Source organism: Chenopodium quinoa, unplaced genomic scaffold (genome assembly GCF_001683475.1).
Source record: "Chenopodium quinoa cultivar QQ74 unplaced genomic scaffold, ASM168347v1, whole genome shotgun sequence".
In the NCBI taxonomy this organism is placed as follows: domain Eukaryota; kingdom Viridiplantae; phylum Streptophyta; class Magnoliopsida; order Caryophyllales; family Amaranthaceae; genus Chenopodium; species Chenopodium quinoa.
This window is the reverse complement of record NW_018742951.1, coordinates 3,995,030-4,013,378: the sequence shown is the minus strand read 5'-3', so window position 1 is coordinate 4,013,378 and position 18,349 is coordinate 3,995,030.

Genomic DNA, 18,349 nt, shown 5'->3' with positions numbered 1-18,349 from the left:
TCTGCAGGTCCTTGCTGTTGGTTATGTCTATTGCTGTTTCTGCCAGCTGTTGTTTCTGCTGCCCAAGCTACTGTTTCTGCTGCTGTTTCTGCTCAGCCTGCCAGCTGGGTGCAGGTGCTGCAATAGTCCTTCTGGTGCTGGCTTTTGCTGTTGGGCTATACTGCTTATGCCACAGGTGCCTGTTCCAGCCTGGTGCTGCTGTCTATTGCTGGTGCTGGCTGGTTGTCCTGCTGTTGTTGTGTGGCTGTCTGGTGCTGACTGCCCTACCTTTTAGCAGAAATCCTGTTGAAATACTAACAACATTAGAATTTTCATATGAAACACAAAAACCCCTCACTTGTACTTATTAAAAGAATATATTCATGGGTACAAGTGTACAACTAAATGAAGCAATAAGTAAAAAAAAAAACCATCTTCAATTTGCTATGTGCAATATAGTTTTCAATTAACAAGCACCATACATGAATGTGACTTATCAAACATTAGATCCTATGATATGGTAGTTGACGAGACAAGCACCAAAGACATTACTGATTAAATTTAATAAGCTATAAATTCAGCTTAAACTCACTAACCAAATTGGACAATCCAAAATGGTCTTCCTGCCTTTTTCAAAAAAGAAGGTGAGAGTTTCATGGGAACAAGCAACAAAGACATGCATATTGTACTGAATCTGCAAATTCACTTACATTTAGTAGCGTAGTATGATAAAATAACACAACCATACAGATCATTTATTTTTCTCAAAATAAACAAATGTTTCAAGAGACGAGCAACAAAGACGCTATAGATTGGATTATATCTCTAAATTCAGTTTTAACTCATCTCAACATGATCAGACAAGAAACTCAATGAGGTGTATAATCAGATCAGTTAGTCATTATACCAAGTTGTTGTAGTCATTTGTACACAAGTCTAATAAGTGCTACTTGGCAAGTATAAAGGTGTAGCAACAACTATTTTAAGAACTAAAACCCATAACACAACATCAAACTATTTCCAAAGCTTCCCAAAATCAAATCTGAGGAAGTTGTTGAAGGAGATAAGTCAGATAACAGAAAAGGATAACAGAAAAAGAACAGATTGTTGACTGATATGATCAGTAAAGTTTGGGGCCTCCCCTTTTCCCATTGACTTGTCTGATTCATTATTGTTGTTCTCCTCTACATTTGTAAGAGCAGATTCTGCATTTTCACCTACACTAGAAGCCAAAATAAGGAGGTGAAAAAAACAATAGATTAGGACAATTGTTGGAAAGACAACTCTCACTCACTTCAGGGTATTAGTGCAAATTGTGGTATCACTGATAACTTTGTGTCTGCATTCTAGTACACAACTTAAAGTTATTGAAGGACTTCAGCTCATCAAGATGCACAAAACAATGCCTGACTTTATGCAAATTCATATCATCAATAAACCAAAATGTTTGGTATGTAATCTCACTTATCCGAGTCTAACCATCAAGTTGTGTAATCCATGAAATCATCATTTGAATTTAACTTCTACACAGAATAATTTATCAGCATCTAAAGTAAAACCATTACCACCTAAATCATGTGCCTTTAACCAAGACTTGAACAACCTGTTATCCTAAGTCAAGTAGCCTGAATTCTGCTCATTTCAAAGTCAATCACAGAATTTATAGCAAATAATCCCAAAAAATAACACTAATTAAGTAATCCAGATAACTCTCCAGCACTAAATATTCCAAACAGAAAATTACCTAATTAAAAGTAGACAAGGGCGTCCACGAAAATGCATTACTGATTCACTTTCCACTGATTCATATTTTTAATCTAAAGGTGACAGCAAAATAACGTTTGGCTTCATGGTAGACAAAGCTGAACAAATTAGTATGAACTTTCTACACTATATATGAATAACGCGCACCTTATAAAGCAGATTACCAAAATCATTTATATAACAACACCATTAACTTCTGCAATTTCGCAATTATCTAAAAAAATCGAGCTATAACTCTACAATTTCAATCTCAATTACTATTTTGCACAATTGCAATTGCATAATCAAATCAAAGGTTGCAGATCTTACCAGAAAACCCGACTACACCGCCGTCTTTGCAAAATCAATTTACATTGACATTGTAAAAAGAACTAAACCCTAAAATTGGGTTCATGAAACTTGAAATTGATCGAATTTAAGGCAAAGAAAGTCTCAATTCAAGCAATAATGATGATGGAATAGAGAGGAGAAAAAAAAAGGAGAAAGAATTTGAGGATTTACCTCCGGCCAATAACTTATCCGAGCAATAATCAAACGGAACTCTATAATCGAGCAGAAAAATCATAGAAGGTTAGAACGATTTAGGAGATTGTGGGATGAAGAAGATAACCAAATGGATGAAGAAGATGGAGAAATGGAGAAAATGGGAAAATGGTGATGAGAAATTGAGAATGGGGAAAATGGAGAAAAAGGGGAAAGGTACTGTACGTGAGAATTGTGAATAGAGGGAAGCAAATTAAAGAAACGTGTTGTTCAAAATATTTGGTGAAAAAAATAGAGGGAAAATGCGCGCTTCATTCTAAATTTTTTCATGATACAACATACCGTTGCAATAGCTCTCATTTTTGTTAAAATAGCTAGGCTATTGCAACGGTTCTTTACAGCCGTGGCAATAGCTCTATCTCTAAGAACATTAGTGTTAAATCCATGGCAATAGCCTACTCTATTACAACGACAATTAGAATACCATTGTATTAGCCTTTATTAGGCCGTTGCATTTGGTAAAAAATGTAGTAGTGCTCTTTGGCAAACCGTGACAGTTCAATAAACTTGGTATAGTACTCAGTGACCGACATATCTCCCATTGCTAGGTTGGAAAATTCCTTAGCTTTCTGTTTTTGCAAGAAGCTAGGGTATAACTTGTCCCTAACCTTCTCCTGAAACATAGTTCAGTTAAACCTAGGTAGTGCCTTGATGGTAGCCTCATTTTGTTGCAACCAAAGATCAGCTTCACCCCTGAGGTAATAGGTAGCACAACCTACTTTCGAATTCTCTGGGCACCCTACTGCCCCAAATAATTTCTCGAAATCCCTTAACTAGTTTTCCAGCACTGTTGGATTAGGTTCGCCTTGAAATGTTGGTGGCTTGCTTTGCGCCACCTTATTAAATAGCTCTCCCTGAGCATCCCCATTGTTGGTTGAGTTTCTGGCTCACAACCTTACTTAGCTCATTCCCTTCATTATTGCTCCCACTTCCTCCTGCCATCTTTCTTCGCATGAATTAAAACAAGGGGTCTTATTTAATTATGGTCATGGGTAGCTCTCAAGTTACGCACCCATCCAACTAACTTATACCTTTCATACACACACATTTAATTTTTAAGCTCACAATTGATATTGCAAAATTACAAATCCCAAAATTACAGCTTGATCAACCAAATATTGATTGCTAACCAACCATACATTTAATAAAGCATCACAATAATAAATAAAAGTAATTCCCATGATTTCCTAGAGTTTAGAAATGAATTATTAGAATATATTTGAATATGAAATGACTTATTGGAGTAGTGACATGAAATGAATGATTTGGAAATGAAATGAATTATTTGGCGGTAAAATGAATTATTTGGCAAGGAAATGAATAAAACTTTTATTGCTGAGAAAGAAAGTGAATAGAAAGATGAAATGAAATGAGTTCAAATAACCTACGCAACTCAATAGGTTTATTGACTTACTGTGGCTATGCCACTTATTACTTTACTGACAAAGGAATTAATTAAAACTGCGGAAATAAAACTAAGAATCCTAAAGGAAATGAAACTACAAAAATCTAGTCCCTTCGAACATTGTCCTTCTTGTCCTTCGATTGTTTGTAGCTTCCAGGATCGAATTCAGGGTCATCTTCCTCCTCCATTGGTTGAGATATCTCTGGATTTTGCTCTACTTGAATGAACTCTTCATCTTCCTCATCGTCAGATGAAATATCAATTATAATTGGAGTTGGGGGTGGATTTGGGTTTGGAATTTCCATAATGGAACTATCAACAGTATGGTTACTCTCATCCATTAGCTCCCCTTCCTCTTGCCCTCCATTCACTCCTTCTTAATTACCCTATGGTAGAGAAGAATTTCCTGATTGATTGCTAGTGGAAAGGAATTATTCCTTGCTGGGTTATCATAGTAATAATTGGGATATGGAATGTGTAAGCGCTCGCAATGATATTTCTCAACTCTAGCGAGGTAAGAAATCAAGTATCTGTAGTCAGGGTACCACTATCCATAGTAATCTTTATATTTGGAGTAATTTAGAATGTCCCCAGGTAAGTAAAAATCAGAAAACTTTGCTTTGACAGCAAGATATGGGGGTTCATCTAGAAGACGGTGAATTATCATAGCTGAAACACGATCAGGAAGGTCATAATGCTTGTCTCCTAGGACATCGCTCAAAGAGGAACAATAAAAACAAATTTTCTTGACATAGTCGAAAGGATGTTCATATTCTTTCTTAATTAGAGTACCAATTTGAGAGTTTTTGCTAGGAAAGATTGGCATCCTGTAAAGGAAAAGACTTAGAAAAGAATTCCATTCCCAAAGAAATTAAAATAATATAATTCTTGCATGAATTAGGTTCAATGTTCAATCAAACAATCTCACTTATTTCTAATCACATAATTACATGCTTCTAATCAATGAATTCACATGATCAAATATCACAACCTAAATAATAATGCATACAAAAACATGATTATTTCTAACTTATATGCCAAAATTCTTTCCTATCTAAGCTCACCAACAAGCTTTTTAGAGCTTTTAACACATAATTCTTACCTTAATCCTCGTTTTCCAGCAAAATGAACAATCTAAAAATATTTTTGACTCCTTTTTTTTTTCTAAAAAAAAAAATTCGAAAAAAAAATTATGAAAAGGCCAAGAATTTCGGCGCTTTTAAAAAAAAATTCAAACACCCTAATAAAAAAAAAATATGGATGTTCCCAAAATAAATAAAAAATTTCGGACCAATAAAATAACTCACTTTTAAAAATTACTTGATTAAATAAACAGTTGGGCAAGTTTAAAACGAAGAACCACTAGTAGAAAAAATGAAATAGGCACCCCCCCTTTAGCACCGGTTCTTGAAAACCGGTGCCAAAAAAAATGGGCGGGATTGAAAAATTCGGTTTGGCACCGGTTGAAGGCGAACTGGTGCCGGTTGAAGGCACCGTTTAAAAGATGCTAATTACCATAGTTGGCACCGGTTGAAGGCGAACCGGTGCCAATTATGGTAATTAGCATCTGTTCAAACCGGTGCGAATTAGAAAAGACAAAAAAAAAAAAAAAAAAAACGGGGTATGCGTTACTCTGCTTCTTCTTCTTCCTTTGTTTCCCCTTGCTTTTCATTTTTGGTTTTCCCTAACTCTCGTTTTCGCCCTTCTCTTAGCTTCGACCACCTTTGAAGTTCCACCTTTCTCCATATCTCTCCTCCATTACGCGTGCTCGTAGTTCTCCATTGAAGCACATTTTGAGCTTTGTCCATATCACTCCTCCACTACGCGTACTGTTAATTCTCCATTGAAGCGGATTCGAGCTTTCTCACCTCCATTGAAGCAGCTTCGAGGTAAGAATTTGTTTTTGTTCTTTTTAGATTATCGATTTCAGTTTTCGCAATATAGGGTTTGTTGTTGATTTAAAATTCGAATTTAGGGTTAGTTCTTGTAAACTAGGGTCAGGGAAAGGGGTGGAGGTTTCGGGTGGGGAAAGGGATGGGAGTTTAGGGTGGTTTCGGGTTGGGGAATTCAAGTTTTGGGCGGTTTCGTTGGTGGGGCTGGGGCGGGAGTCTATTGCACTCATGTGGCTCTGGAAGGAGGGTGGTTTCGGTGGTGCAGGGGGAGGGGGTGGCTGTCGGGGCTGGGCTGGGGAGTGGCTGTCGGGCTGGGTGGGGAATTGTTTAATTAATTTTTTTGATTCTAGGGTTTTTGAATTTTAATTAGATAATTGAATTTATTTTTGTTTTTGGGGTTTCATTGTTGTATTATCGAAGTTAATATGTTGATTTTAAGGATTTTTGAATTCAAATAAAATGAGTAAGCAATTTAATTTTTAGTTTGAATTTAAATTTTATTTATTTGTAATTTTATGTAATTGAGATTGGATGAAATCAGTGTTTTAGTGCTAATTCGATGAAATTAGGATGAAATCAGTTTTGGGAGTTGATGTTCGAGTTGTTATTGTTGGGGTATTGTTTACTTGTTCTTGTTAGAATTGGTGTTCGGATGTTGTATACTTGTTGTTTGAATTGGTGTACGGGTGGGGATGCTGTTTACTTGTTATTCGAATTGGTGTTGGGCTGTTGCTTACTTGTTCGAACTGGTTTTGAGGTGTTGTTGGATTGTTGTTGTTGTTAGATTGTTGTTGTTCGAATTGTTGTTTGATTTGGTCTTGGTATTGTTGTTGTACTTGGATCGAATTGAATTGTTTGAGTTGGATTGATCTAAATTGAATTGTTTGAGTTGGATTAATTTGATAAAAATGGTACTACTTTTGGATTGTAATACTACTCATTGTTAACCCATGATTTCATAATGCCATCTGCTCATGTAATACTAAATTTCAGCCATTTTAAAAAATTTAGAAGAGGGGTGAGAAAAAAGAGTTACCAGACTCTATACCTTAGAATGCCTCCCGTCAGTACCTTTTTTGTGAGATTAGTTCTACTGGAAATGGCCTTGACTTCAAAATCAGTTTCCGCTTTGAGCATTCTGGCAGTCTGAATATATTGTGGACCTGTACCTGCACTGTTCAAGAATAGATGTGGTCATGTGGGGTTACTGATACTATGTTGACCTGTTACTTTCCTAAATGGATATTCCTAAATCTCTGTGGGCCTTTTGTTAGATATCCGGGAATATGATTCCCTTTCTTTGTGGTGCATTTTCGTTTACAAATGTTAGCTTTCTCTTCAGATTTAAGGTCTTTTACACCAATCTTCAGCTCAGAACTGGCTTGGTTCTCATGGTAATTCGTCAGGCCTTATCGTGAAGAGGAATATCAGAGTGGACATTCCTGTTGACAACTATCCCAATATATGAAGTTGGTGCAGTTCTTATATATTTTGATTGTTTGGTCTTGATTCATGAATGGTGTTTCGTATGCAACACAATCTCATTGTACCTTTTTCAATTGTTGTAGCAGTACAACTTTGTCGGGTGACTGCTTGGCCCGAGAGGAATTTCTCTCAAGCGTGTTGAAGCTACTACTGATTGTAGTGTTCTTATTAGAGACGTGGCAGCATTAAGGATCTAGCAAAGGCGAATCCTTATTGTTCACGTGCTTTGTCATTTATAATTTGGCATGATAAGGTCTTTGCTATTATGTTGAAACTATTGGAAGTATTCCCTAAACTCTGAAGTTTTGATGTTTGCTTGGACTTAATGTCTTCTTCTTCCACTCTCTAGACTGGTACAAAACCAAATTTTTTTCTGGAAAAGAATGAGATTACATCTTTGACTGACAGACTGAGGAATGTGAATATAATGGCTCAGGTTGCTTCTAGAATTGCTTTTCTTTTCTTAGGAATGTGAATATAATTGCTTCTACAAATTTTTTTCAGGAAAAGAGTGAGATTACATTCGCATGAGAATGACGAGGTGGCTTACTTTTCTTTATTTAGGAGCTGCCAGAGATCACGATGCCATATTCGAATAAGAGAGGAGATTTTCTAGTTTCAAAGGGTTCTCCCGTTGGAGTACTCTCTCCACTGCATTTCTTTATCAGTTAGAATTTGACACTTTCTTTTTCGATTTTTCTTGCTTTGTCTGACGGCTCTGAATTTGAGTTGCATTTTCTACCCTTCATCATTTTTGTTATCTAAGAAGGATATAGACGAAACACATTATTGAATATTGCATAAGTCAAAGTGTTGCAATTTAGTGAAACAGGTGAAGTATTAGGTTGCTTCATTTATACATGAGATATGCCCATCTATTATATATTCATATGAGAAGAAGGATAGGAATGTAGTTTGATCCCTTCGTAGGTTAGTCTGGGAGGTCAAAATATGCACAGCCTTACCCTTGCTGATAACAGTAATAACACTTATGTTATTGTAGGAGTTGACATGGCTTCTGTGTTATTTTCTTCAGATTTGCTGATAGCTCTGTTCATATGTTTGATCGGCGTAATCTTACTTTTGACGGAGTAGGATCACCTATTCACAAATTTGAGGGCCACAAAGCTGCTGTTCTTTGTGTCCAGGTTCTAAATGTTTTTCGCATAATGATTGTAACCACATTCTATTATCCTGCAAATTCTGTTCTTAACACATCCTTAATGTCAGTGGTCTCCTGACAATCCAACTGTCTTTGGAAGTGCTGCAGAGGATGGGGTTCTCAACATTTGGGACTATGAGAAGGTAAAGAAAATTAGCATTTACTCTTGTAATGTTTTTAGAGACCTGTGGATAAAACAACTATAGGCAGAGGAGTTCAGGAGATAGGAATTAGTTTAGTTGCTTGGACTTATGGTGTAACTTATGTGCCGAAAGTTGCTCACAGTAAAAGAAATATGCCAGAGTTCTAGCTTTTGATTTCATATTCTAGTGCTTATTGTATTTGTCAATTGCTGAATTCTCTCTTGCCCCAGGTCCCCACTTTCCTTCTTTTAATAATTACGAACATCTGCTAATATCTGTCTGAAGGTTATTTGAAATTGACTTTTGAATACATACCAACCATGGCAAGGACATCATCTATTTAAGTCATAGATCTAGTGTAAGAATAACCATGGGACTCTTGTGCATGGGTTATATTGTTTATTGGGAATAAAGTTCAGATAAGTTCCACAAATAATAACTTTTGACACACTCACAAATGAGTTCCCTCACAGTGGAATTAACTTAAATTTATGTAATAAAGTTCAGACAAATGAGTCGGATATAGTCATATAACTCAGATATTCAAATAATACAAGTTAAAGTTCAAAGCTATAACAAATTCAGACTATGCAATTTGAGACTAAATAAGCCAGATAGAACAAAGTCTTGAGATTTCTGTGCTTTGCTGATATTATAATTTTTTGGCGTGTGTTATTAAAGGGTTATGCGATCGTGAATTAGTGACATAATTAATGATTTTACAATACTTAATAAAACTTGGATATTTCAAGCATTTCATCTTTTGTTAAAAAGAGGCCTCTTTTTATTTTATTTTATTTTTTATTTTTTATTTTGTTGTTGTTGTTGTTGTTGTTAATTGTTTCTGCATTTTTGTACCACTTGTACAACTTCTTTTTTCAGCATGGGTTAAGAACACCGAATGCTCCTCCAGGTCTCTTTTTTCAGCATGCTGGACACAGGTTTGGCTTTTCAATGTTTCTACATGTTGATATTTTCATTTCGTTTGTGTTTATAGGATATTTTAAAGACTCGGAAATTTTTCTTTCATCAAATCTTTCTACATGTTCCATTAAACGATTTTCTCTGCTAATACATTTGTATTGTCATCTTGTAGAATAATTGATATCAAGTCTTTATAAAAAATTTAACAGTTCATGGTTCTGTCTAATGCTAAGCCCAAAAAAGCTTTTGATGCAAATTTGATATTAGCCTTTGTTTTCAAAAGTTTTCATGGTGTTGTTTGGTTGGCTTAATTTCTTGGGCATTCAAAATTTCCATGAATCTCATTTTGGAATTCTGGTTTGGTTGACACAAAAAAGTGAAAATGGGGGCAATGACAATTTATGGGAGTTTTTCCTTCCATCAAAACATGGGAACCGATTGTGTAGACAAAGTTAAATGAATAGAAGGCTCTATTTGGCAGTTAGCCAAAGCTTATGTGGCTGTTACTGACGCTGGTTATCATCAGCTAATCAGCCATTGGTACTATATTTTTCTATTAAAGCTTATAGTATCAAAGTCATGTTTCAAGCTCTGACTTCTGGCAGGGTATCTTCTTTTGGACAGGTTACACACATGCAGTCATCGAACCATTTGTAATATCATTAAATAGACAGCTGAGTGTACTTCACCCAGTTCACAAACTTCTGCATCCACACTTTCGTGATACAATGCGCATAAATTCCATAGCACGGCAGACTGCTCTTAACCCTAATGGGTTGTTTGAACAAGCCGTCTTTCTCAGATAGTATTCTGCGGTGTGGTCATCCAAACTGTACAAAGACTGGGTTTTCACTGATCAAGCTCTTCTAAGAGACCTTGTCAAGAGGTATGTCACCTTATTTACCCATACCAAACTAATACTTCTGTTTATAAACTCTGTATTTATCTTATCTAGTTTTGATTCAATGAAAAATGTCCTGTCAGAGGAATGGCGGTAAAGGACTCAGAAAGCCCTCATGGATACAAACTACACATCAAGGACTACCCATATGCTGTTGATGGACTAGAAGTTTGGTCTGCGATTGAGACTTGGGTCCAGGAGTATTGCTCATCTTACTACGAGTCTGATGACATGGTTGCTACTGATCCTGAATTACAGCTCTGGTGGAAGGAAATTAAAGAAGTAGGCCACGGTGATAAGGACCAAGATTGGTGGCCGAGCATGACCACTCTAAAGGACCTAATTTTTTTTTTGGACACTTCAAATTTTTTTTGGACGAAAATTGTAATATTGCAGCCTTTTTTAATGAAAATATGTAACTTTATATATATGTTAATGTTTCTATATTAATTTAAGTGAAAAAATGCAAAAGAATTTTTATTTATTTTTATTATTGTTTTGGGGTATTTTTGGCACTGGTTTGGACCAGAACCGGTGCCAAAAGTTTTTTTTAAAATTTTTTTGAGACTTTTGGCACCGGTTCAAAGTAAGAACCGGTGCCTTAAGTGGGGTTTTTCGCACCAGTTCTCACCCAAAACCGGTGCCAATAGTATTTTAAATAAAAATAAATAAATTCGCGCTATGGTAGTTGGCACCTGTTAACCGGTAACCGGTGCCAAAGCATGTAGTTGGCACCGGTTTTAAACCGGTGCCAAATTTTCATGGATTTGGCATCCTTCAAATCCCCAACGGTGCAAAATCGGTGACAAAGGGGGGGGGGGTTTGAACTGATGCCTTTTTACCTTTTTCGTCTAGTGTACTTTAAAACACGTTTTTGGCTTTAATGGTAATAAAAATCTCAACCAAAGCTCCCAGATACCACTTTGTACCGCCCTAGAAATTCCTTTCCTTTAAAATACCTGTTTTGCTTCTTCAAAATAGGAATAGGAAATTATAAGATATTACCGCCACCGTGAAAACGGCTAAGGCAAATATCAAAGACATAAAGCGAAAGACTCTCTTTAAAATCCAATTAAAACAAATCAACTTAAAAGGTCAAACCAAAGTTAAACGAAGTCAACCTACAACTTGGAACCATTGTAGGCCATTATTAAAACCGAAATAAGACTTATAAACTTTGTGTTAGTCTCACAAGCAAAATATATGATAATCAAAACCATAAATCACATCATCATATTCTTATAGAAACTAAGCATGATTTCTCTTCACTCATGCCCATCATGAATATGCTTCATCGCCTGAAAAGCTTTTCTTTCTTTACTTTGTCCCCACTACTCGCCATTAGAAATGGGTCTTCGTAGGGCCAAGATAAAGACAAAGCCAAACAAACTTACAAACACACAATCAACAATGTTGTGTACAAAAGCGTAAAAGGTACACACTAACATGCTTTCATCCTATCATCACACAACTTACCTTGTTGCACCTGTTTACAAGCATACAACATACAACATATCCAACTAACAAATCACAAGATTATTTATTTAGCTTGATTATGCATTGAACGGGCTTCCCCCTAACCTGCCCCAATAAAGGGGTACTAACACGGGAGCTAACCGTGCTAGTATAAAAGAACCACTCGTCAGTGGCGAAATTCCTATGCATAATAAAAAGGAATATACAACGTCCTGTACTCCTAGTAGAAGTTATGGTCAAATATAAAGTCACATAACTCCCCCCATATATTCATACTCGAGGTATATACGTTCCAAGAGTTTTGGTGCGCAATCTCTTTCACTTTACATGATTTACATATTTTTAGATTTGGTGATGACTCTCAAACCATAATACAATCAATCATAATGAATCATTCAAGCAATCAAACACAATAAAAATTACTACGTATATGAACCATAATAAAATTTTCTTTCAATATTCCAACCTCAATTAAACATTTAGTTTAATTAAATATGCTCTCAATCATGCCAATAATAAAAGTGTGGTTCATATTCAACATGCCAACATAATTAATTTCGATCATCCATTCACCACAAATAAATCATACTTCACAAATCAATCGCCAACATCAATCCAATCAACAATTCCAACCAATACCTATCATGAAACTACCTTGGAAATAATTAAACAAATCCTAGCATGCTTCTATACACTTAAATAATTAATGAGTACGCGAACGTACCTCGAATATGATCTCAAAATCGCCACGACTACACGAATTCACTCACTTGGAAATCTCCTACAACCCAAAATTACAAAGAGACATTAATACCTATTCAATATAAATTTCCAGCAATATATACACTCTTTAAATCACTTATAAACCCTCTAAAACAAGCTGAATATTAATTTAAAACCCTACTTTTATTCCCAATTAATGGGTAATTAAAAATCCTTTTAAGAAACATAATTCCAACCCTTATATAAAAATTTCAGCTTTATAAAAAATGTAAAATTGCTGTAATTATGTTTAAAAACACCTATTTCAATAATATTAATCGTCTATAATCAAATTCCATCAATATACATCAATTTAGGGACCTAGGGTTTTCAATTTGGGGATTTTAATTCAAAAACCAAATCTGAAATTTATATGCATAATAATCATAATCAAACATCATAAAAATCATCACAACAACCAAAAATAATAATTAAATCAAAGCTAGATTAGGATTAAGACAAAAAGAATATATATTTTTTTTTGTATTTTGTTTTGTTGAAGCTGCACAGCCACACGACGGGGAGGGGACTGTTGTCGCCCTCCACGCCAGCAGCAGCAGCCGCTGGCGGCGGCCAACCACCTTGTGTGTGCGTGTGGGTGTGTAATAATAAAGGGGAGGGGGAAAAATTAAAGGAAAGAAAATAAGAGGAGAGAGAGAGAGAGTTTACTTTTGGGTATCCTCTATCTTGTGCAAGATCTAACTTGCTCATAAGATGGGTATTTATACCCCCTCTCAAAACCCTCCCATTCTTAAATTCTCTTTCGACCCTTAATGGTCCCTTCTCCTATTCAAACTAGTCATCTGACTTTCTTTAAATACCATTAATTTTAAATTTCCTTTTATAAAATAATATGCCCCAAAGTTTCTAAATAATAAAATAAAATATTTTCAAAACCATTAAATAAATAAAAATAGACCTTTAATTAATATAATTCTTTTTAAATTAATAAAATTCCATAAATAGTTCATTTCAAATTATTTAAATGCTTTATAAAATAATGATTTAAATTAAAATATGTATAAAAATACGGGGTATTACAACCCAACTGGCCTTTTCTTAACTACGCCTCTTGCCTGCTCGTCCTCTTCTACACGGACTTTGGCTATTGCCCTGGTTTTGACTTCTTTAAAAGAGGCACAAGGATATCTAGTCAACTCATAATATAGCTTTGAATGGTAATTGGGACCTCTGCGGAATGCTTCTATGGCATTTGAATTATTGTAGTTCTTCATGTTGACCATATCCCTATTAAACCTATCCCAATATTGCATAGTCATCCCATTCTGCTTCTAGACGACTCAGTATAGGTCACTGCTCTGCTTCTCCAACTCTCTGCTGGTTGCGAACTGCATATAGAACTTATTCACCAAGCTAGAGAACCTGCTGATAGATCTAGTCTTAAAACTAATCAGCCATTGGAGTGCAGGTCCAGATAATGTTGCGCTAAAGGACTTGCACATAGTGGGCTGGATAAGCTCCCACGGAATTGATAGCTGCCACATCTTCTGCTTGTACAGAGCCACATGATCTTACACGTTAGTGGTCCCATCGTATAGCTTAGAGAAGGCTAGAATATTTAGCTTTGTGGGAATTCTGACTTTAGCGATCTCTTCAACGAAGGGGGATTCAGCAAATCCATCGCGAGATTCATAGGCTACAGTTTTTGGTGCACCTGGTAGCCGGATCATGAGCTTCATCATTTTCTGATTCTGGGCTTTAATAATAACCACCTTTTTTTGCCATGGAGTCAAGGTTTTTATTAGACTCCTCTTCAGGATTTTTGGGAATGTCATCTTCTCCTTCAGATTCGTCGGATGAAATCAGGGGGAACTAAGGAATATCACTGGTTTTGAACCTTCTTTTCTTATTGCTCTTGACAAATTCAAGCTCCTTGTTCATCTTTTCCAAGGATGCCTGATGAGATTGAGATTCACTTTGGAACTTCAGGTTCTTCTTCCGGGCAGCTCTTAACTCTTCTCGGGTTTCCCGCAACTGCTTAGCGATTTCAGCTATGGTAGGATCTTGACTTGGACTCCTAACCATGATGAATGACAGATTAAATGAAATTAATAAGATGATCTAAGGTATCCCCACAGATGGTGCCAAAATGTTTAGGTTAAAATCTGATTGCCAGATAAGACTAGGCTCAATTAGACAACAGCTAGACTAATGAGGATGCAAATGACAATGTAGGTTCTAGAATTCAAGATTAGAGATATGCATAGAATGAGCAAAGGGAAAAGGGGAGAATAGACACGAATTTATGACGCAGAAAACCCCAAGAATAAGGGTAAAAACTGCGGGTGGCAATGAGTCCACCAATCCACTAGGTTGATAGATTATTACAAGTACACTTTATTATTGAATTGTAACAATGTTATGGATTGTTAATAATTGCTAATTACTTTGAATACTAAGGCTAGAATATTTGTGATGCCTTTTTACAAAGATTATCTCTCTATTTATAACAAAAGAATCATCTCGAAAGCCTTCAACGACTCCATTCCAGATTCCGTAGAATCCGGAGCTAGTGGGCTGAGGTAGTTCCTATTTCCTCGCAATTCTCCTTGTGCACTTATCTGTTAGAGTTTGAACTGGTCTTCATTAGCGGCAAGCTGCGGTTCATGGTCTCGATTCTCTTGGCACTTCTTTTTGACTCATTCAACTAAGATATTCTTGCAATATTCCTTAGAAAAGCCTTTGTTTAATTTCCGTAAAGTACCTGGAATCAGATGGCTGGCTTCATGATAACCTACAACCTAAAAACCTGCGAACAAGTGAACCTGTGACGAAAATTTAGGCACAACATTATTCTAATAATGTTACCTTATGCCATGCACGTTAAGTTTTAATATTTATCATTAGTTTAACATTATTATTTAACTATAAAAATGTATATCTAATTGCAAAAAATAGGATGAAAGTTCTGTAATTACAAAATTTAAAAAAAAAATTATTATATTACACTAATGAAACACAGAGGAAGAAATACATACACGAATAATAAAAAAAACTATGGATTACATCACAAAGTTTAGATAGGAATTTTTTTTTGCATAGTATTGTATGCAAGAATAATCTCATTGTTGAATGTGTATAAATGGAGTATACTTAAAATATTATTGTATAAGTATTAAATACTTCTCTAAGATGCCTAGTTATAAAAATAAATAAATAAATAAATAATAATGAAATTTTATTTTCTGTTTAATATTTATTTCTATTTTCCGGAATTTGCTTTAAAATTTTCAAATTATTTTAGGGTGGAAAATTATTTTATTATAGGATTTTTTTATGCACCTATTTCCTACAATTCATGATCATTAAAACAAAGCCTAACCCATTTTATTTATTTAATTGACCCATTATTTTCATTAGGCCCAATTTTACTCTACTTACCCTATAACTCTCTCTCCTATAAATACCCCATGAATCCCCAATTTTTCCCCCACACAAAAAGGTTAGTTAAATTCTTTTCTCTTTATTTTATTTCTTTTTCTCTTTCTTTTTCGTTTTTCTTTTTTTTTTCCTTTTCTTTTTTCCTTTATTATGTGAGTTTCCACCCTCACTACTGCTTGCTTCTGCCTGCCGCCCCTGCCGCCGGTCGCCGGTCGGTGCCTAGACCACCGGCGACCACCTGCCAGCCCTACGGTAGTTTAGCAGCCTTCCCGTGGCTGCTCCTTGCTCTCTCCCCTTTGTTTTCTTATTTTGCTTAAAATTATTAATTTTGTTTATGTTTTGATTTTATAGTATAAAGATTATATTTTAGTATCAAATTCATGTTATTGATGGTTTAAACTTATATTTTCAAATTATAAGTATGTTTAAATTTTCATATTTTATGAATTCTAAAACCTAGGGTTTTAATTTATTTAAATTGGAATTTTAGGGTTCTAATAATTAATTAAATTGGGGCTTTTGTTCCTATTGAATTTCTAATGATTAATTAAGCATAAAAACATGTTTTAAAGGAAGTTTTAAGGACTTTTAAGTCAAATTATATTGCTGGAAATTAGTTTGGGTATTAATACATGATTGTTGATTGTTTTTTAGGAGGTGATTATTCTCTAGGAGACTTTTAAGTGATTAAAAGTGGCACAAAGAATTGATTACACGAGGTACGTACATGTCTAATTCGTTGTAAGTAGTATCATGTTTAGGTACCAAAAAGAAAGAACTTAGTTTCATGTTTAGAGAACTCTTGGATGAAAATTGTTTGGTTAAACATTGAATTAATGCATGTGCTTATGTTTATGAGACATATTTTGGTGAATTGATTAAATTTGTATGGAATTATGGATGCAAACAAGTTGAATTATATTGGATTAATTATTTGTATGGATTGTTAATACAAGCATATTTTATTGGATTGGTTTGATAACCACATTTGGATTATTGAAGGATTGAAATTTAATGGTTTAAGTGGAATGAATTTACTAATTATTTCGTGAGGTTATTATTATTTTATTTATTACTCAAGCATGACTTGTTAGTGTATAGGTAGCTCCCGCTGAGCTGCCCTGTGCTCCTAGCATTACTTGAGGGGTGCGCACTCGAGCCAGTCTACTCCAAGGCAAAGAAAAACCCTCCAGGGGGCTTAGCCTCACGGTTAACCCTAGAGGGCTTCATCTTAAAGTCAGGGATAATCTCCCAGGGGCTCAGCACCAGGGCTGGCCTTAGCAAGCTTCAGCCTGCAGCACCAAGAATAGAACAACTATAAATATTAACCCAAGTACAACGAAAAAGGGGTTACACACACATTCATCTTTTATCACTTACCCATTTTTATCCAATACCTTACTAACTTAAGCATCGGAGGGGGGTTCCTCGAAACCACCCCCGAGGGCAAAACCAATGTTCATTGTGCTGGTAATCCCAACTAGCAAGGACCAGTCACCAGCTAGGCTCCGGAACTACACCCAGAACAATTGGCGTTAGAAGGAAGGGGAGTTCCGACACCTTAGCTCAACCAGTAAGCTTGTTCGAGGCTGGGAAAGCCGCCATGACGGTGGAAAAACCAGATCTAGCGATTAAAACACCAATAGCTGATAGTATCCAAACACCACAAAATAAATCTGATCTTGCAAAAGCAACCGCAAAATCAACTTCGACCAATACCCATAACTTAAATCATGCTGGAGCTTCTTCTGGCATTACCAAAAACACAAATGGAGCTCATAAACTGATCGAACCAGCTCAAACATTTTGATTTGGAATGCCATACATGAACCAGAACAACGAGGTGTTTACTCAAACGCCGATGGGAAAGTTCTAGACAGTGCAAATACCAGAGATACTGCAGAACTTGTCCCAGTGCAGCAAGGATCAACTGGTTACCATGACGGCTATGTTGAACTTATTTGGAAAAGGATCGAGCTCTACTCGTACGCAGACATCTGCTAGGCAGACTCTTATCAGGTCACCCGTACACAGTCTGACCCAAAAGTAGAAGGAGCCAGCAGCCCTAAGGAAGAAGTTGAAAGAGTTGGAGGCCAAAAACTTGAATAGAGTTGGACCCGAGGACTCACCCTTCTGCTAGGAAATTCTGGAGGAACCGATGGAGATAATCAAGATGCCTTCATGCAAGTACAATAGGACAACAACCCCTAAGAATCATTTATCTGCCTTTGAGAATCATATGGTCTTATACACATGGACATAATCAGTCTGGTATAAAGAATTTCCTCCAACCCTGGAAGGATTGGCTGTGGAATGGTATCATTTGCTGGAGAAAGGGTCGGTTTACTCGTACAAAGGCTTGAAGAGACTATTCATGGATCGTTTTGTCACACTGGTAGACTGTATCAAAATGACAACAGAACTAATGTCGCTAGAGCAAGGCGAGACCGAATCACTCAGAGATTTCATCACTCGGTTCAATAAATTAAAGAGGCAACGTCAATTCCCAAC